This window comes from Theropithecus gelada, chromosome 1 (genome assembly GCF_003255815.1).
Source record: "Theropithecus gelada isolate Dixy chromosome 1, Tgel_1.0, whole genome shotgun sequence".
Taxonomy (NCBI): domain Eukaryota; kingdom Metazoa; phylum Chordata; class Mammalia; order Primates; family Cercopithecidae; genus Theropithecus; species Theropithecus gelada.
This window is the reverse complement of record NC_037668.1, coordinates 31813892-31837139: the sequence shown is the minus strand read 5'-3', so window position 1 is coordinate 31837139 and position 23248 is coordinate 31813892. Positions and strand designations below refer to the sequence as shown.

At 59.6% G+C, this 23248-nt stretch overlaps 1 protein-coding gene across 2 annotated transcripts in view; it reads right to left on the bottom strand.

Annotated features, from left to right (window-relative positions):
- The window catches only part of PRDM16 (PR/SET domain 16), a 360644-nt gene that overhangs the window by 316755 nt on the left and 20641 nt on the right, over positions 1-23248 (bottom strand). The window lies entirely within an intron of this gene.

Below are 23248 nucleotides of genomic sequence, written 5' to 3'. Positions count from 1 at the left end.
TCCCCTTAGCTGGCAGAAACCCTTGTCGGGGAGCAGCTGTCTGGCTGCAGGGGGTGGTCCACGCACACTGGAAGGCCCTGTCTGTAGGAGGTGGCTGGGCCAGGGCACCAGCGATGGAGGACAGCCTCTGCAGACGCTCCCTCCACCAGCAGCGTGGGTTGGAGCTGCAGGTTGCTGGAGTCAGGGCAGCAAATATAAATTCCCAGGCGAAGGCCGCTGAGCGGGGCCCTATGGCGAAGCTGGCCCGGGAGCTCGCCCTGAGTGTTTGCATGCAGACTGCCTCCTGCACCCCAGGCTGTGCAAGCGTGGGGCTCCTCTTACTTGAAAAAAAAAAAAAAACGTTTACAGCACCCAGACAATGCTTATGACTAGAGAGAAGCAAAAAGAGAGGCTGAGAGGCCGGTCCCCGTGGCCCACGATGGACACCCAGCCCTGAATTTTCAACATTTTGTATGAGTGGGAATCTGGGGACAAAGCCATGTTCCCTTCTGTTTCCTCTGCCTTTTGTTTTTCCTCTGCCTTTGGTCACCAGGAGTGAAACGCGGAGGCTCCTCCGAGGTCCGTTTAATCCTTTTAAGTGACGCCCTAAAACCAACTTTTCCTTCGCTAAGACCTTTCTGGTATTCCCTTCTGAATTCACCCCCCCAAATAAAGGGGGACAGATAACTTCTCAAGTTAGTGAGCATGGATGGGGCAGGAGTTTTATTAAAGTCTTTCCTGTTTACTTCCCACCTAGATAAGATCTTAATCACAGCCCCCCAATTATCCGCACTGACATTTATCAAGGCCGGTCCTCCCTGGCCGCCACGCCGGCCCATCAGCCTTTCTTCCTGCCCTCCCTCTCAATGGAAGTTAATTTCGAGTACATGATTTATCTTGCTGGGGAGCAGCGCAGAGGCGGCCCACCTTTTCAAAGGGCGGGCTGGGGAGTGAATTATCGCGGCGCTGTCCAGTGATTGGGTTCCGCGGGGAAGGAGAATAGGCAGCCGTGTGTCGCCTGATGTGGCGCTGGGCCTTTTCAGCCGCGAAGAAAAAAAGATTAGGCCTCTGACAGCGGGGCTGACAGGCGAGCCCAGGGCAGCAGACAAAAGGCCGGTACCTGAAAGCCGGCCTGCGCCCCTGCTCCAGGGGGTGTGTGCCCCTGACCCGCGCCTCCTTTCCGTGCGCTGGTCTCCCCCCACCTTGCTCCGCGCCCTCCTCCCTCTTCCCCTTCCTCCTCCTTCTCTTCCTTATCCCACCTCTTTCCCTCCACTCTCCCCCTCCCCCCCCTTCTCTGGTCTTCCCTCTTCGAGGCCTCCTTGCCTGTCCTCCTCCCCCTCCTCCCCACGGGAGTCCGCGTGGCACTGGGTTCACACAGGTGCCTGGCCTGGCTTTCCACCCCTTGACAAGAATCCCACCTCCATGTGTGGACTTCCTCCCAGCACCGCCTTCAGAAGGGAGACTCTTGTCCATCCTGCCTCCCCCACCACCCCGCGCAGGACCACACAGAGGCCGGTGCTACCTGCACCCCACTGAGGCGGTGGCTGAGGGCAAGCCCCTTTCCCTTCTCTCTGCATCTCCCAGGGGCCTTGGCACAGGCAGGCTGTGACATGGGCACAGGGGCCGAGCAGTGGCCAGCAGGGCCCAGGGTCAGGTGTGGACAGGGGCCTAGGGGCCTGCCCTGGGAAACCCTCGGCCCCTGCACGTGAGCCAGCGTGGAGCCTCCCACCTCCAGGTTCCCCATCTCGCACTCGGCAGGCTTGGGGCCCAGGGATTCCTCAATACATCTGTGCCACATCCTCACCAGCCCACCAAGCTAGGCTGGCACTAGCTCCCTCTGTCTTGCCCAGAGCCAGGCAACCTCTGGCCTCCTTTGATTCAGACCCATCCCCCAGCCCACCCCGGGGCCTCGGGCGGTAAAGACTCGGCAACTCTTCTCATCCCATGAGAGGCGCCTCATCCTGGCCCCAAGCAACTGCCCCTCACACGCAGCCTCCATCCCTCCCACGCTCCTGTTAAAGAGAGGCCGAGCCAGAACATTCTCTCCAGGACCACAGGAAGCCCACAACTTAGAGATGCCACATGAGTACAAGGGAAGTTCACACCAAGCTGATCTTGACATCCTAACAAAAATACATTCTCTCTTTAGAGGATGATTTGCATGAATATTTGAGAAAACACCCACATTAGGGCCAACTTTAATCACTAAAATATGTTCCCCAGGACATGGGGGAGCCATGGGCACTGTGTCCCTGCAACCAGGACATGGGAGAACCACGGACACTGTATCCCCACACCCAGGACATGGGGGGGCCATGGGCACTGTGTCCCTGCAACCAGGACATGGGAGAACCACGGACACTGTATCCCCATACCCAGGACATGGGTGAACCACGGGCACTGTGTCCCCACACCCAGGACATGGAGGAGCCACGGGCACTGTGTCCCTGCACCCAGGACATGGAGGAGCTGCTCTCTGTGTCTGTGGCTGGAAAGAGGTAATGCCCGCTGAGCCCATCTCTAACACAAATGAGCTTCCCTGAAAACCACAATGACCACTCATCCAATCTCTCCATGGGCCACTCAGGTGGTATGTGGGGGGAAATTTGGCTTTGAGACCCCGCAGTAACTCCCATACTCGTTTGCTTTCATGTCCTTTGCTCGAGCACAGAGATGGGATGGAAATCCCCCTGCCGCACTCCACGGGATGGACTTGATGCTTTCCTGGAGGAGATGAAAAGCCCTAAGCGCTGCTCAATTAGTCCTCGGCGGAAGCCCCGGTCTAATGGTCTGCGATGCTTCACTAGGGCCTCCCAGGAGCGTTTAGTATTAGACAGTTATTAAAAGGCAGTTGACTTCTGAGATCTGTGGGGAGGAATCACTTTAGCGTCTGTTTAGGGAGCTAGTCTGAACATCTGCAGGAGGAGGGAGCGCGAGAGCCGCAGCCTGCACCCTGGGGGCTCCGCGGATGGGGACGCAGCTGCCTCCCCAGGATAGTGCTGCCCCTTGGTGAATGGTAAACTAATCATAACGATAATAATACCGAATACAAGCTGGAATCCACAGCGTTCGGTCCATTCGAAGGAGCTGGTGGCAGCCTGCCCACCTGCAAAATGTGGACCGGATCAGCACACTTAGCCCCAAGATGACGAAAACCTGAGACGCAGAAAGAAGGTAAAATGCCCCAGCCTTTTTAGGGTGCTGCATGGGACACACCTGTTTTTCAAAATATGTGATTTTGTTTGACTTTTTTTTTTTTTTTTTGAGACGGAGTTTCGTTCTTGTTGCCCAGGCTGGAGTACAATGGCGTGATCTCGGCTAACCGTGACCTCTGCCTCCCGGGTTCAAGCGATTCTCCTGCCTTAGCCTCCCTAGTAGCTGGAATTACAGGCATGTGCCACCACACCTGGCTAATTTTGTATTTTTAGTAGAGACAGGGGTTTCTCCATGTTGGTCAGGCTGGTCTCGAACTCCTGATCTCCGGTGATCCGCCCGCCTCGGCCTCCAAAAGTGCTGGGATTACAGGGGTGAACCACCATGCCCGGCTGACATTATTACTATTATTATTATTATTATTATTATTATTATTATTATTATTATTATTTTGAGATGGAGCCTTGCTCTGTCACCCAGGCCGGAGTGCAGTGGTGCAGTCTTGGCTCACTGCAACCTCCGCCTCCCAGGTTCAAGCAATTTTTGTACCTCAGCCTCCTGGAGTAACTGGGATTATAGGTGTCCACCACTATGCCCAGCTAATTTTTGTATTTTTTTTTTTCAGTAGAGATAGGCTTTCACCATGTTGACCAGGCTGTTTCACATTATTTTAAAACTTTGCCAGCACCCTTCGGGACAATCTGTTGGCATCCTAAGCACCAAGGGGGCACTGCCTCTGAAGGTCCTGCTCAAATGGCCCCCTCCTGGCAGGATGGGAAGGGAGCAGACATCTGGCAGCAGCTCCCATCTCAGGGCCACTCAGCCTTCTTAACAGTGCTTTGACCTGGAGCAGCTGCCCAGAGGCACCGTTTCTCTGTGCCTTGGTTTCCTTCACTCCTCCAAAAGCAGAGGTCAGCACCTGGCAGGGTGCCCATCCCTAGCATATGGCGATTACTCCAATAGCTATGTCAGGCATTGTAGCATTGCCCAGGCATAGACCAACTGATGATTGGGAAGAAAGAGATGAGAAACCCAGAGACAGACCCTCACTGGGACAGAACTTTGACTGTCACAGAGATGATTTTGCAGGTTACTTGGTAACATTTTAAATCCCAGAGGCGAATACTTGCCCTACATAGACCAGGCTGGGATGTTGCTTACCCACTAACTGCATGAAAGAAAAGTTAGATCCCTACCTCATACCATACATAAAAATTCACTATTGGTGGGCTGAAGGACTTCATGATGGAAAGTAAAACTTCAAAAAAGAATTAGAGGATAATTTGGATTGGGAATAGGGAAGGATTTATTTTTAAAGGAAACAAAGCACTAAGGGCAAAAGGTAAGACCCATGGCCCCTTGCTAGACATGCTCTCCCAGTCCTATGAATGTAAGGTTTCACACTCTGTGTGCTGCAGCTGCATCTCCCAGGCTGTGGGACTGAGATAATAAGAGCTCCCAACTCAAGGTTTGTCTGGAGAAAGGAATCAGTTTGGCATGGCCTGGTGTGGAGCTGAACTCCCTGACACCAGCCACTGTGGCAGTGCCAGTGCTGCCTTGCTATTCCCTGAGAATCCAGCCCCTCTCCCAGGCAGGGGTCACATAGCATTTAGCTTAGGACCTCTCAGGAAAGCCCAGTTCCAGGCTGGACACATGGCATGGCCATTGAGGGTCAGAGCTTGGCCGGTCACTGCTTGAGCAAGGTCTGGGGCAGGGAGAGAGTGGGGCCTGGAGCCAGAGCCAGCACCACCAGGAGGCAGCTAGGGTTTGGTTAGCAGAGTTCCCAGGGATCGTGTGTGTCTCTCACAAGGAAAGGTGGTTTCGAGGCACTGGTCCAGTGGGGAGGACAAAAGGGAATGGAAATCCATCCAGGACGCCTTCCATGATGATTGTGACACCTTCACGGGGTTTACCACAAACACCCGCCATCAGAGAAATGGGCTGAGACAGAGAAGTTAACCAGCAGCTACTCTGAGATGAGGATGGCCGTAAGGAGATCCGCAGGCTCCCTGTCGGGCATTAAATGATATATACTTAAAGGATTGCTCTATTTACATTAGAATTAGTTGTGCAGACTGACACCAAGGAACTGCTGGCTTCCAAATCCCAAGCCCAGTAATCCCTCCCTAAGCCTCACACTCTAAACCACCTGGGCACAAAATCAATGGCTCCCCCAGCCCAGCCAGCACCGTGGAACCACCTGCTCCCAGCTCTTTGCCGAAGCCCGAAAGCCTAGCTGGAGCCACAGCCATCTGGAATCCACCAGAATCCACCAGATTGGTCCCCCAAGACCAACAGGGTGGGGACACAGGCAGGGTGAGGTTCAAGGTGAGTAGTTTTGCTCTTGGAGACACTTGACCCTGGGAAATGGCAGCCCTGCTTCCTGGGCCCTCAGCTTCCTTCCCTGAGGCCAGGACAGCAGCAGACACCAACATTCCTGGGGCACCTTCTGGCCCCACCCTGATGAAGTGTGAGCTGCCCCTGCCAGGCTTAACCCCATGACACCTGGCCCTAGGGCCTGCCCCCTGGCCACGCTGCCATCCTGGCCTCTGGTGAGGCAGGGGAGAGAAAGCCTGGCCCCCTCTCCTTCTGGTCATCTGGGTGGCAGGGCTGTGTTGGCCCCAGGCACTGTTGTCATGGAGCCACCCCTGCCCACTAGAGAACAGGTGCCCATTAGTCAGTGACCAGGGCCAGCCCTATCAGCCCTCTAGGCACAGCTCTCTGCCCTTGCCTTCCGGTGCCAGCCCCGCAATGGCCAGCACTGCCTCACTGATGCCACATGAGCCCTCAGGCAGCCCACCGGGAGCTGCTCCTCTCCATGTTGGCCTGGCCAAATGCCGCCACTGGCCCAAGTGCTCCGGGCAGAAACTTGGGGGTGCCTTCCCTTTCCCAAACCCCTCCTGTAATCTATCACCAGTTCCTGCAAACTCCATCGCCCAGCACACCCACACCACACCTCCCCAGCCCCTACCTTGTCCAGCCTTTGCCCTGTGGCCACTCCCCCAGCCCTGGCAGGATCCCCCTCCCTGCCTCTGCTCAGGTACTCGCTGTATGTGAGCCGGGCAAAGCTATCCATCTTGTAACAGCCCATGGGCCCTTGAGCTGCTTCTGGCCCTTCAGTCCCCTCGGGCCCTGGTGGGGCCACCACCCTGTCCTCCTCGAAGCACCAGGCTCTCACCAGCCTCAGGCCCAGCGCCCCGGCCCCTCTGCCCAGCCAGCTCCCCACCCTCCCAGCCTGTGTCTCTCCTTCAGCTTCCAGGTTGGATACCCCTATCGCATCCAAAGAACTGCCTGCCAGGTGTTCTCTGCGGACCTGGCCACCTGCTCTCCGGGGCTGCTCCCCGTGGAAGACAGGCCCCCTCAGGGGCTTCACCCCGCACCCCACCACCCTGCCAGGGCTCCATCCACATGCACTAGGTGGGGAGCTGGGCTTGCATCCTTTGAGGCCGAGGGCGAGATGGGCCCTAGCCTGCCCCCTTCTCAGTCCTGAGCCCTGCACCCAGGAAGCTTCGACAGGAAGCTAGGGCTGGAGGACAGGGCAGAGCTTTCAGGGCATGTCCCACCCCCACCTGACGAAGGAGCACAGGTGGACTCTGGGGCACACTGAGGATGGCTGTGGCAGAGGGGCTCTGGGTTGCTCCTCCCTGGAGGACACTCTGTGGCCGCCTGTCCCGGCCGCCCTGGCCTCTTGCCTGTTTCCTGTCCTGTCTGGGGCGCCGCAGGGGGAAGGGGCTGCACACAGCAGTGGCCTCTGCTAGCCCCGTTCTCAGGGCGGGAGGCGAGGCCAGCGGAGCGCTAATTAGCATGCTGCTTGTGGGCCGAGTTAGGAATGTAATTACTGCGGGAGGCAGAGCCTGCCCGAGGAATGCATTTTGAAGGTTACCATAGGAATCTGCGCTGGCCTATTCATCCCGCAATACTAATCACAGTCATGAGGAAGGGATTGGGGACAGCGCTAGGCTCACATCTGAGGGGATGCCGGGAACAAAGCGCACACTTGCTCCTTAACCCTTTGGGGTCCAGACCGGTGACCGTCCGAGGGGTCCTTTCCCGGGCCCAGGCCTCAGGTGCAAAGCTGCGCTCCGGAAGAGCCTGCTGACCGGCCCCTGGCCCGGAGAGGGCCCTGACCAGACCGTGCGTCCACACATAGCGCCCTTCCGTCTCTGGACCCACGCGGGAGTGAGTGCTGCAGCGTAGACCGGAGCCTCTACTCTGGGCCAGGTGCCTGCAGGAAGCGGGGTGTCAGAGCTGTGACCAGGCCGGGCTGGGCCCTCAAGGTTGGGCCCAGGGAGGCTGGCGGGCAGGACAGTGGTATCTCCAGGTCTAAGCCCGCAGGACACCAGGCGGGCAGTGGAAGCTCCTGCTCCCCAGTGAGGAGCCTGTGGCCATCGTGGAGAGGTCTCACTCCTTTGGGAGATGGCCCTGCTTCTCCTCCTGCCCAGGCACTCCTGACAGCTCCTTCCAGCACCTTCCAGAGGGGACAGCAGATCCTCTCATGATACCTGCTCCAGAACAGTCTGTCCTGCCTCCTCCCCATGCGCTGAGGGACACCCTGTAAGAGCCCTGTCCTTGGAGGCCACCCCACCTCCAGGTGCGTGTTCACCTCTCATGCATGTGTTCAGTGAGCGTTCATGAAGTGGCCACTGGGTACCAGATGCTGCCAGGAGCCGGGAGGAGCAGGAGGAGCATCCCTGCCCTTCAGGGGCCATGTCTGTGGGCAGGGTGGCCATGGCCCAGGAATGCACAGTGAGGGCCGGGTGACATGGGGAGCGGGGGGCTCCAAGGAAGACTTCACCAGGGGTTTGTAGCCCAGAGGGGCCAGCCAGGGTGACGAGGAGGCTGCAGCTCTGAACGAAGGGGGAAGAAGTGATCTGGGGAGAGGGCCGCCGGCACGTGCTCCTGGATGTGTAGGCGGGGCCAGCAGCACCAGCTCTCTAGACCTTAGAGGCCACAGCTCCACTGGTCTCACTTGGTGGGGGTTACTTATCTCTGAGCCCCTGTCCCTGGCTGGACTGAGGGCTTCTTGAGGGCTGGCTGGGGGGCCCACCCTTGTGAACACAGGACAGACACCTGCTGTGGTCTCCCACACATGAGATGCCAGCTGACTCAGCACCCTCTCCTCTCCAGCGCTGTCCCTCCTCGGGCAGCCTCTGCCTGTTCACTCAAGCTTCTAGAACAGCAAGGCCCTGTGCGTGGAGGCACTTGCCTTCCAGCCCCTCCCAGCTCCCTCCAGCACCTTCCAGCCGCACCCCTCCCAGCTCCTTCTAGCACCTTCCAGCAAGGACGGCAGGTCTTGGGCTGCCTCTGCACAGCCCCGACTTCCCTCGGGGAGGCTGCCTCCCGGGTCCCCACAGGGCCGCCTGGGAGCTGGAGTCCTGAAAAAGCTGGAAGCGGGGAGCAAGCATGCAGGCTCCTGAGCCACGCTGTTCTCATCAGACCTCGGGGAACCCTGTCTCCGTGGGAATCCGCCATTCAGTGGTGGCCCAAAGAGCTGTGTGTTATCAACACGCCTTTACCCGGCCAAGGAGCAGTGACTTCAGCGGAGGAAGGCAATTTGTTTGTGAATTTTGCCCTTTGTTATGGAAAGCTGCTGGGTTTTAAAAAATTGTATAGGTTTGAACCGTTAACTCCCAGGGTAGTCCCGCCCTGTGGATGGGGAAGTTTGTGGATGTGTTTATTTCTTTATTTTTTAAAAAAACATACAGAATTGATGTTAAGTAGCCATATGCAAATTCCCTGGGGCCTGTGGATTTTATTCTCTTGAAATCTTATTGAAAAGGCTCAACCCCACAAAAAAGGGGAAAATTGTGCTCTCCAGAGCAGCCCTGATTTCCAGGGACGCCTCTCAGGTTTGAGGCCTGTCTTTAAGCTCGTGTAGCCTCTCGGAACGGTGCATGCATGCCAATTACAGAACTCGCGTCCCCTCCCGCACTGCACACCTGCTCAAGGAAATGTCCAGTGGCCTGGGCACCCCCCACAGGTTTTTCTGCACCACCCCTCGGGGGCTGGCGTTTTGGGCAGTATGCCAGGTTATCACTAATAGTGATGCTCAGAGACCCAGGACGAAGAGCCGCTGCTAGTCAACACGGCATTTTGTTGAGGGCATGGGGTTCCCTCAAATTCACAGGGCGAAGCCCTAACCTCAGGAGCTCAGAATTTATTTGGAGAGAGGGTCTGTAAAGAGACAATTAAGCTAAAGGGAGGTCATTAGGAAGGGCCCTAATCCAATAGGACGGGTGTCCTTAGAAGATGAGGACACAGATGCAGAGGGATGACCATGAGAAGACAAAGGCAGAAGACAGGGCTCAGGAGGAGCCTCAGGAGCAACCAGCACCACGGGGACCCTTTGCTTTGAGAAAACAAACTCCTGCTGTCTAAGCCGCCCAGTCTGTGGTCCTCGGTCCTCGGTTACGGCCGCCCCAGCTGACCAGGACAGGCGTGGTGGTCAGAGACGGAGTCGCCCATCTCCATCTCTCCTGACATTGCTCTCGCAGTGGCCCCAGGTCCAGCAGTATTAGAGGAGGACCTGTTGAACCTATTCGCACCCCAGACTGGGAGGAACCTGAGTTCCTGTGACGCCTCCGTGCACACAGGATCGCATCTTCCAGTTTCAGGGAGAGGAAGATTTGAAGGAAACAATACATTCAGACTCACATCACCTGGGATGTTAGGTGGCCCTGATGTTGGGCTACCCTGACCTCCAAAGCAGCGGGGCTACCTCCCACCTGAGCATCTGCTCCAGAGGAGGAAGGGGAGGAGCCACACATGGGGTAGGAAGCAGATGGTCCCAGCCCATCCAGAGTCCCTTCTGCAGGGGCCCCAGCGGGCAGGCTGTTTGCTCACTGAGAATCTGGTAACAGGTACAGGTCTCCTTGTTCAGGCAATGGTTTGGGTCCTTCAGCGGAGCAGTTGGAGATAACTGGAAAGCCAGAAAGGGCCACAAAAGCATATTAAAGCCCGTCCCCAGGGGCGAACTCCGTGCACACTGCAGAAAACCCCATGAGCGCACTTCCCCAAATGCCCAGAGATGGAAATGCCCAGAGATGGAAATGCCCAGAGATGGAAATGCCCAGAGATGGAAATGCCCGGAGATGGAAATGCAGGACACTTCAGATCCAACCGTCCAGTCTAGGCAGGGATGCTGGGGGGTCCCACCTGCTGCTCAGGGCTGGGGATGGGGTTTTGAGGATTTGGAGCTGAAACTTTTAGCTAAGATCCCACCAGTGGGCCCAACCCACGAGGACCCCAGAGGTGGCTTCCCGTGACAGTCTTTATTCCAGGATTCCATCAGGAGGCTGACCTGAGCTGACAGGCCCCAGAGAAACCAGAGGGGACAGCTGGGAGGTGGCCGGGTGCTGAGAGGTCCTCCTTACCCTGAGTGCCCTCCCAGCTCTGCTGGGGAGGCCTGGGTGGTGGCGCTACCTCTACCTGGCTCCCTGTGTGGCCTGGACTCGCTACCCACCCTCTCTGAGCTTTGGGTTCTCCACTGTGAAATGGGCTCCTGGGAGCATTGAATGAGGCTGTTCAGCCCGGACGTTGCTGTAGCCGGGACATCCTCCCCAACTCTGCCTTCACTGGTTTTGTAAATTAGGACCCCATACAAGGTTGGGGTTAGAAAGAAGTCCTGTTGCTGAGAATGTTGGAAACCCTCCCCATGTAAACTCTCCTTCCTTGGAGGGGCTGTGCTTTTCGGAGGGCCTCCAGCCAGCAGAAACTGTGCCCCAGCCCAGGACTCTAGCACTAGGTCCAGCTGGGACTGGGGGTCTCGGGGTGGGGGGACAAGAACAGGTGGTTTTCCCAGTCTTGCTCTAACACAGATGTCACAATGCATAGAAAGTTCCAGATCACACATGCTGAGCTGGGCCGGCATTCCTTCTCAGTCTCAAGCTGCCTTGAGGACATGTGCCATTTTCCCCCACCCCTGGCTGGCCCTCTGACCTTGCCAAGTTCCGTTCCCTCACTTGGTGGCTTCCGGCTCTGCCAGGCCCAGAGCAGAGACCCCCACGGGTGCTCCGGCTCCTCCATGCACAGTGTCGGGGGAGCAGTCAGAGCTCAGGCCAAGCCTGCCCTCCTGTGCCAGGATTCTGTGGCCTCTCCAGGCCCCGTGTCCCCTTCCCCGACGGCCACCGCTCCCCCAGCCTGTCCCGAAGGTGCTGGGACGTCCGCTCACGCTGGTGGTGCGGCCGCCCATTCAGGACAGATAAGCCCCTTTAGAAAACGAGGGGGAATTTAATTCAGTGCCTGAGTGACAGCGCGAAGATTTATCCCCTGGCCAGACAATACGGCCCTGGGGCTTTAATCTCCCCTAGACAATGCACTGCCTCGCGGCCCTCATCTCAGGCTTTTCCCACGATGGCTGGTGATTAGCCGAGGTGCGTTGGATGGGAGCCACTATCTCTCAGGAAGAGTGTTTGCTCGTCCGCCGGGGCCAGCGGGAGGAGGAGCAGGAGGAGAGCTTAGCTCATCGTGGCACAGTCTCTGTTCCCCAGATCGCAGGGGCACGGCGAGGAGGCTTCCCGCGGCATCCTGCAGTGCCAGCCAGTCGAGATGGGGACATACCTGGGGCCCAACAGCATCCACTCCCGCCGAGGGCATCCCCCATGAGGGAGCAGCCCCTGTCCTCAGCCGGACACCCACCCCCTCCAATGCCCCTTCCTCAGGCTCCCCGGGGAATGTCAGCCAGCAGCCACATGACCAAGTGTCACCCGTCACCTTCAACAAGCTCCTCCCCGGGGGCTTCGGCACAGCCGTCGCGGGTACTTGTGGCACCACCCTTTCCAGGCCACATTTATCTCTCACCTTCCACTCTCACGGCGCCACAGCTGGATCCGGCTGTGCTGAGTCAGCCCAGGTCCTCCTGTCCTGCGTGCCACCCCACAGGACCCACCAGCCCTATATGGCGTGTGTGGGCACATCTATCTTCCACATGGGAACCTCACCCGGGGCAAGCTCCTCCCTGGGCAAACGGGTTACATGGGGGACTCCAGGAGGCGGCGACAGACGCCCCTTGGGAACTGGGGGTGCTTGGGAAGACCGTGGGCTGTGCCTGGAGCTCGCTTCTCCAGGCCTGTCGAATGCCTCAGGAAGCCCCCGCAGAGGCCCCGTCCACTGAGGGCAGGGGGTGGAGGTACAACAGCGGCGCCACAGAGAACAGCTCAGCTGCCCCACACCCCAGCCGTCATGTCCTAAAGACTCATCCATGTCCCAGGCCACCATCCACGGTCAGGGATGGGGAGGTGGCTCAGCCTGAGGACTCACTGGAAGACAGGACCCAGTAGAGGACTTAAAGACGGGAGCTAAAGCAGCCGAGAGTCACTCTGCATTTTATGAAGACCGAACGGGTCCGTGATGTGGCGTTGCTGCTACAGGCATCCATCTGCCTCTCTCCCAGAGAGTGGGTGCAGGGGCTATGTCACAGGGCGGGCAGGGGGCAAGCCCTGCTCTGGTCCCCACCTCTCCAGCCAGGGAGGAAGACCAGAGGCCCCAGGGGAGGGCAGGGCCCTTCCTTCCCACGGATGCCAGGGGACAGCCACCTGTCAGGGACCCACAGGGCAGTGCCGGGCTGCTCCATGCCCCTCAGAGGACAGGGCTTAGAGGAGCAGGCACCCTCTAAGGCTCCCTCACCTCGGGTTGCCGAGCCCAGTGGCCTCCATCTCATAGGTGCCTCCTGGGGGCAGCCTTTGCTTGCCACCTGACCCCCGATTCCTGTGCCCATCTTTGTCCATGACAGCCTCCGGGTCCTCTGTAGCTGCACTGGAAGGAGGTGGAGAAGGAGGGGGCACCATCTCACCCACTCCCACGGCCGTTCACTCTCCAGCACCTGCATTTCTGCCCATGTAGAGGGACGCTGGGAGCGTTTACTCTTAAACGGTCTCTGATGCACGTCTTCCGACACACCTGCCACGGCAGCCCGGTGGGTGGCCCCAGCCCGCACGGGTGAGCCTGCTCCCCAAGTTCCTGATGAGTTCATGCTTGTCTCTGTGACCCACTGCACTTGGCGTGTGCTGGCGGGCCTGGGATCAGGGAGCACCTCTCTCTGTGCTGTGCCTGGAGTGTTTCTGAGCACCCCAAACATCCACAGCCCAGCACCAGCCAGTCCCCAGGAGCTGCCTGCAGGGTGCCAGGATCCTTGCCCCCCACCGCTGGGGACCCCGTGCCGAGCATCCGGAACTCCGGGGCCTCCATGAGGCTGGTTACAGGTATAACTGAAGCCGCACAGTGGGTGCATGTTTCTCCCGGCCCCTTGGCAGCCCTGCCAGGCAGGTGTCACTGTCTGTGTGTTACAGTGAGTTCTAAGCAGTTTGGGGAGTCATTCGGGGTCCCTCAGTGGGAGGCGGCGGAGCCAGGGTTAGAACTGGGTTGGTCAGATGCCCAGTCCACAGCTGAAGGGCTGACCTAAGTGCCCCCAACCTGGGCCCAGCACCCCAGGGGCCATGTGCAGAGCCCCTGAGGAAGCCCATTTGAGAATCCTCATTGCAGGTGGCCTGGATTCCCAGAGGAGCTTGCTTCTCAGCACTCCCACATGCCCCCTGCCACTCTGGGTCCCCTCGACAGGGCTTGACGGAGTGGGTGGCCCAACCCTCCTACTCAGCCGGGGATGGACCAGTTCCTTTGCTCACCCTCCTCAGTGAGGCCGCTCAGCCACTCAGCAGGCACTGAGAAGCAGCATTTGCTGGGTCCTTGGTGGGGAGGTGGAGGCAGCATCATGGATGGGACACAGCTTGCCTGCAGGACCACGCAGCTGGCAGTTAAGGACAGTGGGTATGCAGCAGCCAGGAGCCCAAGGAGGCAGCCAGCTCTGCAGGGCTGAAGCAGCGAGGGGCATCCGAGGAAAACCCCCTTCTTCCTTTAAACTAACAGCACCCCCTTGTAGACCTCAAGAGAAGCAGTTTTATCCCCCAGAGAAACTGACGCATTTTAGAAGGCGGGGTTCCAACACAGCGGCCGCGCTCCCTGGGGTGCCTCCCTTCCGTGGCTCTGCCTGGCGTCTTGAAGCCAGCGGAAGCCAGGCCCTGGGTTGGACCTTCGCCCATGGGGGTACCTCACTGGTTGCAGGGGCGTCCCTCTCCCCAGCTGGATGGGAGTCTGGGGGAGGCACCTGGGTGGAGCGGCTAGAAGGGGAGACAAGTGGGCCCCTGGGCCAGGCACAGCTGGCCTTTCTGACCATTGAGCCCCCTGCCAGCTTGCCGCTCCGCAGCCCCTCAGTGGGCAGCGAGGGTGACCTCGCCCAAGAGTTGACACTCCAGGAGCTGGGAGCAGGGAGCCGGCCCAGGGAAAATCTGCTGGGCTGAGGCTGGGGCAGGGTGCAGCCCAGGAGAAGGATTTTCCAGACTCAGGGTGGGGAACCGAATCCAGCCCCATGACCCTGGGGGCACTCACAGGGCACTCGGCTGGGAGCTGCTCACCTGCAGAGGGTTCCACACAGCTCAGTGAAGGCCCAGCCCCCAGCACGTTGACAGGAGGCCTCAGTGCCCTCTACAGACTGGGAAGGACCCGCACGAGAGCGGGCAAGGAGGAGGAGAGGCTGGGGGCAGTTTCCAGCCCTGTTGGAGGAGCACGGTTGGACACCTGCCCTGTTGCAGACAGGGACTGTGCCTGAAGTCACAGGGACAGGACAGAGAAGAGGGGACAGGTGGGGACAGCAGGCATGGGAGAATTCTGCCTCCTGGGTCTTTCCTGCACCTGGTGCCTCCTCCAGCTCAAGGGGGGTCTGCTGCGCCTGCCTCCCATCCTGCAGGCTTGGGCCACCCCGGGGTCTCTCTACAAGAGGCTGAGCAGGAGGAGCTGCCTCCCACCCCCTCACGCCTGGCTTCCCAGAGGAACCTTCCCAAGCCTCGGGGAGACCCTGTGACTGCCGCTGTCTCTGCCTCCCTCCATGACAGGAAGAGCAGCTGCTGAGGCCAGGACCCCCAGAGGGGCTGTGGGGTAGGAATCTCCAGGCTGGAGATGGGAGGGCAGGGCCAGGGGGGTCACTGGAGGCTGAGCTTTTAGAGGTGCAAGTAGAGAAGAATGCATTTTTTTTTTTTTTTTTTTTGAGACGGAGTCTCACTGTGTCTCCCAGGCTGGAGTGCAGTGGCGCGATCTCGGCTCACTGCAAGCTCCGCCCCCCGGGTTCACGCCATTCTCCCGCCTCAGCCTCCCAAGTAGCTGGGACTACAGGCGCCCGCTACCGCGCCCGGCTAGTTTTTTGTATTTTAGTAGAGACGGGGTTTCACCATGTTAGCCAGGATAGTCTCGATCTCCTGACCTTGTGATCCACCCGCCTCGGCCTCCCAAAGTGCTGGGATTACAGGCTTGAGCCACCGCGCCCGGCAAGAATGCATTTTTAAGTTCATCACTTGTGTGACATCAGCTGGTGCTGGCTTCTGGTCTCTGGAATGAGGGGACCCTGACCAGCACCTACCACCATTCACCTGCGGGGAGACACCAAGTCAGGGCACAGGGGCAGCAGCCTGGCCGCTGTTGTTACGCACAACCACTCTGCTCACTGGGCACCAGCCCCTTTGGAGACGTGGCCCTTGGCAGCCCTGCCAGGCAGACACCATCACGTTCTTTCCATACTCAGAGAAATTGAGAAATTCGTCTGAGGCAGGTCACGTGGACAACAGATGACCCATCAGAGACCAGAGCTTTTTGGACCCAGCTGAACCTCATCCAGCTGTGGGTGCGGAGACAGGCTCCTCAGCTCCACCCTCAACCCTGCCCATGACCTTGGCTGTGAGGGCAGCTTCTCCTAGAATCCCGACCTGGGTAATGTGCTGTCTGACCCCAGCCCCAGCCAAAGCGTCCCCCGGGAGCACACGCACCCCATGCACCCACGGCTGCAGCAGGCGGCTCCCTCGAGACTCTACTGGAAAGCCTGGGAGAGAAGGGGCGCAGACAGCAGCCTCGGCGTAGTTTTAAATGGGCACAAAATCACCCACGTGGTTCCATGGGTGGCTTCTTCCTAGAAACCACGGCGCTGTCTCACCTGGGGATGGGCAGAAGCCGCCCAGGCTCCCATGCTGGCACAAGGAAAGATGGGCACTGGGGAAACTGAGGAAGACGAGGGCCACAGCACACCCACGCTGCTCGGCTCTCGCAGGGAGAGACAGCCCACTCACCATCCGCCCCTGCTCTGGAAGCCTCGGAGGGCTCGGCAGCCCTGAGACGGCGCTGTGTCTTCCTCGATGGTCCAGGTACAGGAGAGGGAGTCCCCGGCGTCCCTCCCTCATGACCCTTCAATGCACAGGCAGCGAGGCACGGAGGGAGGGAAGGTGCCCCGGCCAGCAAAAGAGGAAGAGGCAGGTGCAGAGGGGAAGCTCGGGCTTTGCCAGTGGTTTCCAGCATCAGCCACGAGGTGTGGATTCGAAACAGACCCTCGCCCTTTGCACTCAGGCCCAGCCGCCTCTCCCCCCGTGACCTCATTCCTTCCCCTACGGCTCCGACTTGACCAGGGATGGCGCACAGAAGCTCCTGGGGGTCCTGCGGGCAGGAGACCTGAGGAAGCGGCCCGCGGGGTTCTGGGGCTGGAGAGGACAGGATGGCGAGGAGGCTGCCTTGGGGGGAACTGCCATGAGCAGGGAGGTTTGAGAACCCAGGGAGAGGCAGAAAAGAAGGTAGATAAGGTGGAAGAGGAGTAGGAAAGCAGAGGTTCCTGCCCACATGGGGGTTCAAAGCACCGGGGCCTTCCTGGCGTCCAGGATATTCTAAGCATGGGATGCACACCCTGCACCCCAAATAGACAGGCACCAGGACACTGGGGATGACAGGCAGCCAGGACTGTTGTGGGGCAGGTCCCGAGGGCTTTGCGGGAAAGTGGGGTGTCCCAGCCAGGGCCCACTGAGCTGTTTGGAGGAGGGGACACAGGGAGTGTGATGTTCCACTGGCCCCAGACCCCTGTCACATGCTGAGGGGACCTCAAGTCCACACTGCAGGCAGAGGTCACCCACTGTGCAGAAGGACCCACACAGTGAGCTGTGATATAAGGCTCCCCTGGGGCACCCAAGCAGCCCCCCAGGGCATTCCAAGGGGAAGATGGACCCCCACACGTCACCCCGGACTCCACAGAGTCATCTCCCACACGGATCCCTGCCCCCCTCAAATCCTACCCTCCTGGCCGGGGCCAGAGGCCGCCTGCAGCACACACCGTGTGGTTGTGTCTTGAGGTGGCTGTGTCTCAGGGCAGCACAGGGGTCCCCAGGGTGTCTGGAGGAGGAGACCGTCCTGTCAATCCTGTGGATGTGGAAGCTGAGTCCAGGGGGCACTAAAAGGACCAGCAGCCCAGCCCGGCCCCCCATAAGGCACACACGCAGTGCTTGGGCTCCCCTGGGACACAGCTGCACAGGGCTGTGCTCGAGGTCCTATGGGTTTTCTGCCTTAGGAGTGCCCCCCACCCCAGGAGGGGGACACCGCTGTCCATATGACCCGTGAGGGTAGGTCTGAGCCCAGGACATCTGGCACCCCAGCGGCACCTGGCACCACTGGAGACACACTGAGTTTGCTCCTCCGCTTCCTCTGCAGCCCTCTTCTCAGCTGCCTCCCTGGACAGCCCTGGGCCACCTCAACCCAGCTGCAGGGCTGCTGGGTGAGGCCTGGTCACCAAGTGCCAGAGTGGTTTGGGCTGGCGGTCGGGAAGGTGGGGCTCCAGCCTGGCTTTTCACGCACCGAGCTGGAGAGGGGCCTTCTCATCACAGGCAGGTGGGCAGGGCCCTGGGAGACCCCGGCCACTCGTCTGGGCCAGTGCCCCGTCAAGACAAGCCATGGGATCCTGGCTCAGTGTCTCCCCAGCTGGGGAGTAGGCCAGGGCAGCAGAGCCGTCCCCTCCCGCTGGCTTCATCTCACCCAGCACGGGCATTTCCCCCATGCGGCCGTGAGAAGGTCTCGGTCACGAGCACCAGGGGTTCCAGGCTGTGTGGCTCCATCCACATCAGAAAAGACCAGAAAGGAAGACCCACCTGGCACTCATGCAGACCCCTCCTTCCCACCGGGAGTCCCACAGTGACCACAGCAGGGACAAGGCCCCCGCCTGCCTGGCTACAGGGAGCCCAGGGAGCCCGGGAAGCACCCAGGGGAGCCTTGCTCATTTAAGCAGGAACGGGGCAGCCACTGACACTCCTTGCTGCGCCGGCGCTCAGGGGATGCCGGCGTGTTCTGTGAAACGAGTCTGTTCACACCAATAAGCAAAACATATTCCTGGTCATCAGCATGGAAGTCACCTCCTCATCACAGCTCACCAGGGCCCAGTGGAAGTGACGGCCGTGCTTTATAGCATCCCAGACCCGGCTCTGAACCTGCCGGGGGCTGAGAAGGGCAGCCATGTCTGCACTCCTGTACCCAAACTGCCCTCTGACTGACCGGATCACGATGCCAAGCAAACAGCTGCCAGTCCGGCATGAACAGGCCTGAGACAGGCTGGGGCTGGGGCTGGGGGCCGTCATTGACCTTGGAAGCCCATGTCCCTGCAGGGTAATGTGGCTGGTACTTAACTCAAATTTACTTCTAAGTCGTTCCACTCTGACAATTCCGTGGCTGCCCAAGCGGTGCTTAGGAGCCACCCGGGAGCTGTGGAGGCAGGGGGAGATGGCGGGTGCCTGCTGCCTGTGCACCCCCGTGCCACCAGTCACCTGTCCCCTCTGCTGATCCAGGCCTGGGCGGCGAGAGTTCCCCTTTCCCTCCCCAGCTCTGCCCTGCATGCCCCGGCCCGCCTCTTGCCCTGCACACTCAGGTGTTCGTTTCTGGGTCACCCGCAGCCACAGACCACACTGGCTGCAGCCACCACTTTCCCCAGACCAAGTTGCTGGCTGGTGTCACCACTTCTGTTTGCACTTCCTGAAACACAGCAGCCTGACCACAGAATCGCAGAAGCCCACACACTCGTGGCAACTTCTAAAAACTTCTCGGGGCTCAGGGAAATTTGCCAGGAACCCCTTCCTTGTCTCACCTGCTCTCCGCTCGGGTGGGTTGGGGTGCACAGGCCTGGACCCACAGACCCCCGCACGCTCCCCCTCCTTCTCTGCTCTTTGGGGCTGGGCCAAATTGGCCATTCCTCAGCCATAGCCAGGTGGGAGTGGGCATTTGCCCCGAGCTCTGGCAGGCTAGCCTCACGCTGTCCACTCTCCCTCCCTGCCCTGCTTTCATCTCTTTCCTAGGGCCCGCCTTTCTACCTTACCACCACCACAGTATGCAGCCTCCGAGAACTCATGTGAACCCCACAATCTAAGGCGCCCACGGGCATTGCGACCTCAGCCTGCACAACCAGACACAGTGGAGACACTGGTGGTCCCAGGGCGCCCAGAGGCAGAAAGCACATGACCTGTGGCATTGAGGCTCTCGTTCCCCACTTGATTCCAGGGCCCCCAAAGTCTAGAGAAACAATCAATCGATTCTGGAAGGGGACTCTTCATGGGCAGATGGTTTCTGACCAAGCCCCAGCCGCATCCCAGTCTGACCGTGTTGCAGCCTGGCTGTACAGAAATGTGGAGGGCAGACTGTCCTGGTGCTCCCAAACATCCCAACGCTGGACAGTACCCAGGCTCAGCCTCCAGCATGGAGCTAGCCTGGGCTCTGCTCTGACATTGGGCTAGCCTGGGCTTTGCCTCTGAAATAGGGGTAGCCTGGGGTCTCCTGACATCAGCCAGCCTGGGCCCTTCAAGAGATCTGGGTGAGGAAAACAGTATTAAGGGGTGAGAACTCCTCTTTTCACCACTTCTCACTTCTCAGCCGGGTCAGGAGAAGAGGTCTGCTCAGGGAAGTTGCTGCTGAGGGCGGTCAACCAGGGTTGGCCCCATGTTCCTGGCTTTACAGGCGTTAGACAGTGATTCCAGAGGTGGGACGCCACCTCCGTCCCTGCAGCAGGGAGCACTTGGCCCAAGGGGCCCCAGGGGTCCGAGGTAGCAGCCCTGCCTGCCTCTCACTTCTGTCTATGTCAAAGCCGTGGAAAGGGGCCGCAGCTGCAAGTTTTCCCCTCTGCCCCTGGGTCTAAGATGTTGCCTTGAGATTTCATGTCCTCCCTGAGACAGCCCCTGACCCCAGCCCCAGCCCAGGTTGCCACCCTGGAGCTGCCGGGAGACCCCAAAGTGCATCAGTCCCCAGCTCGTGGGTCAGAGCCCAGACCAGGGGTGCCCAGGCAGAGGGAGGAGGCTCCCTGCACCAGGCGTACATCCAGCACGTGGTTGTGCAGACCCCTCCACAGAGCCCTGAGGACGCCCGGCCGGCCTGAGGGGGATGTAGTGTGTGCCTCCCACTCACTTCCCACTTGCTGATCAGAAATGGTGAGTGCTGGACGTTTTCTAACTAAACAGTACATTTTGCCAAGGAAATAAAAAGACAGCTCCCAGCATGTCCATGGTCACGATGCCCCGATCCTGAGACCTGCTCCATTCATGGACCCAAGTGCTGGTGGCACTCGGTGCCTGCAGGGTATGGGCACGTGTGAGAAGGGTGCCTGCAGGGTATGGGCACGTGTGAGGATGAGCAGTGCGGCAGGACCGGGTGCCTTTGCCCCTGGTGGCTGACACCCTCAGGAGCACACAGTAGCCTCTGCCTCGGGGCTCACAAACAGCAGCCCTCGTGCCTGGCACCTCCCTGCAAGACTGCCTCTCTGAGCCCCTGGGGTCGGACCCTGCTGCAGAGCCATACCGCGTCTCCCACCACCTGGGGCCCCGGGCACAGTCACGGTGCTCTCTGAGCCTGGCGTCCACGTCTACAAGGAGGTGACACCAGCACCATGCAGCAGTGCCATGACACGGGGGTCCAGGGAGCGTCCTGCATGGTCCACCCTTATCCCTGGCTGGCTCCATCTTATCCTCTATACCGGGACCTGCGTCCCCTCCCCACGAAGCCGTCCTGTGGCTCACGCGGCCCTCCCAAACCCAGCATCTCTCACAGTCCCACTGATTTTCCAGGCAGGCTCTACAATGTGAATTATCTCACATCTGACCACCTGCCAACCATCCATCACCCCCATTAGAGGGAGGCCCTCTGGGGACAGGCCCTTTCTCTCCAGGCTGGGTCCCCACTGGGCCTTGGGGCTCACAGAGTCGGGGTGAGTGGGGGCCCCTCCATCAGCCTGAGTCCACTTGGAGCAGCCGGCTCCACCCCGAGCTTGCGGGCCCTATGTCTATGGAGGGACAGCTCCGTCCCCTCCCCCCAGGGCTGTGGGGTGATCATGCAAGGAGCTCAGCACAGCTGCTGGTGGAGTGGGTGCTCAGCGAAGGCAGCTGCGGCCCTGCCTGGCAGAGGTGCCCTCCACGGCAGGGACCCCAGCCTCCCTCAGACTCTCCCACAGTAATGAGGGATACAGAGAGAAGTATGGCACAGCCAGGGGGCAGGCGGGGAGAGGAGCTGGCATGAGGAGTGGATTTGACCCAACCCTGGCCCTTCTCACCAACTCCCCCTGGATCTGAGTCCTGCTGAAAAGCTGAGCATTGCCAGCCTGGGCATTGCCAGGAAGATGGGCCTTGGAAGATGAAGGAGAAGTTGTCATCTCCGTGCGGGCCTGGCTGCACCCGCCTGAGTGAAGTCCAGTGCTGGTAACGTCCCAGGTGACCTCCACTCCCAACCAGCCTCTCCCTGGGCCTCAGTTTCCCCATCCAGACGCCCTGGGTTTCAGAGAGCCTGTCTGGCTTGGCCAGGTCACGTCTGATGGAAGTGCTCTGTGTGGTTTAAGCTGCTATTGGTCAGTGGCTCCTTGGGACTGGATTTGGTCTCCCTGTTAGCAGTCATTCCTGTCTTTCCCCTCGTGTCTCCTCATGGCGCCTTGGCATTTAGAGAAGAAGCCCCGTCCAGAGCCAGAGCTTGGGGTTGCAGGGAGAGTCGGCAGGTGAGGTCTCTGGGCAGACTTGTGGGGAGAAACGTGACCTTCCTGAGCCAGACCCTGGAGCCCCGGGGGCGGTCTGCTTCTCGTTCGTGGCTCCCCATAGATCACACGCAAGGACACCCAGGCCTGTGCGCCTCTGAAGCAGGTCCTGGAGATTCTGCTTTCGGCTCGGAGCCTGAGGGTCCTATCTCCCGCCCGGCAGGAGTGTCAGCTGCTGCTTCTGGGAACCTAAATTAGATGGCCAGTGTGGCCTTCAGGGGCCGGTGCCCAGGCAAAGACCCGGCCCCTTTCAATCTGGGCTCAGGCAGTGGTGCAGCCAAGTTCAAAGTCAGAGGCTTTGGGGTTCTGACGTGACCTGTTGGTGTCAGACTGGGGAGTATCCAGGCTGTGTGTCCAAGTCTGCCCAGGGACGGAGTCAGGTGAGAAGCCCTTGGGCGTGGGCGTGCAATCTGCCTCTTCGTGGGGACCTGCACCTGGAGAGAGCACAAGAAGCCCGGCCTTTGCCTCCATTTGGGTGAAAACAGCCACCGGCTGCCTGAGGAATGTCCACGTTTCGTGGGAGCCAGGTGCCCGGCCTGTGTGCACAGGCTCAGAGGAGCTCCACCAGGCCTGCCCAACGGCGGTCACCAATCCCCACCCAGCCTCGGGGGCATGTGGTGCTTCTCACTGGGCCAGCTCCGGTGCCTGAGTCTCCCAGCTGGACTCCCTCGGAAGTGGACGGCAGCGCCTCGGGAAAGCGGCAGTCACAGCCCTCAGTGTCGAGCCCCGTCTGCTGGGCAGTCCCGGGCCAGGTCTGGACACTCCATGTCCTGTGGGGGACCAGCTCCGCGGTAGCGTTCAGGGCACATCTGGGCACCAGGGAGCTTGCTGGCATTCTCTTCTCCAGTCCCCATGTCACGAATGAGCACACAGGGCCATCCTGGCTGCGGGGTTGGTTTGCCTTTGGATGGCAGTTTACTTTGCGGGGAGGTTATATCTTGTTTGTCAGGTGAAGCTATGAGCAAGTACGAGGCTGGACTAGAGCTGCTTGGAACTTTGGGAGATGCAGAGTAGGGGCCACCCATAAAAAGCCATGGAAGTGCGGCAGGAATGAATGAATGAGTGAATGAATGAGTGGATTTTAGACGCGGGGACACAGTGGTTCCAAGGAGCTTTCTCTGTAGCTGGCGTCGGTCGGCCGAAGGAAGTTGGAGCGAGTCACCAGCTTGGTGTTCCTATTTTCAGGAAATCAAATGGAGCATCCCTGGTGGGGGTGGGAGACCCGGCCTCGGGACAAATATCCTGGATCAGGCTCAGCCCGGAGGAGACGCAATGACC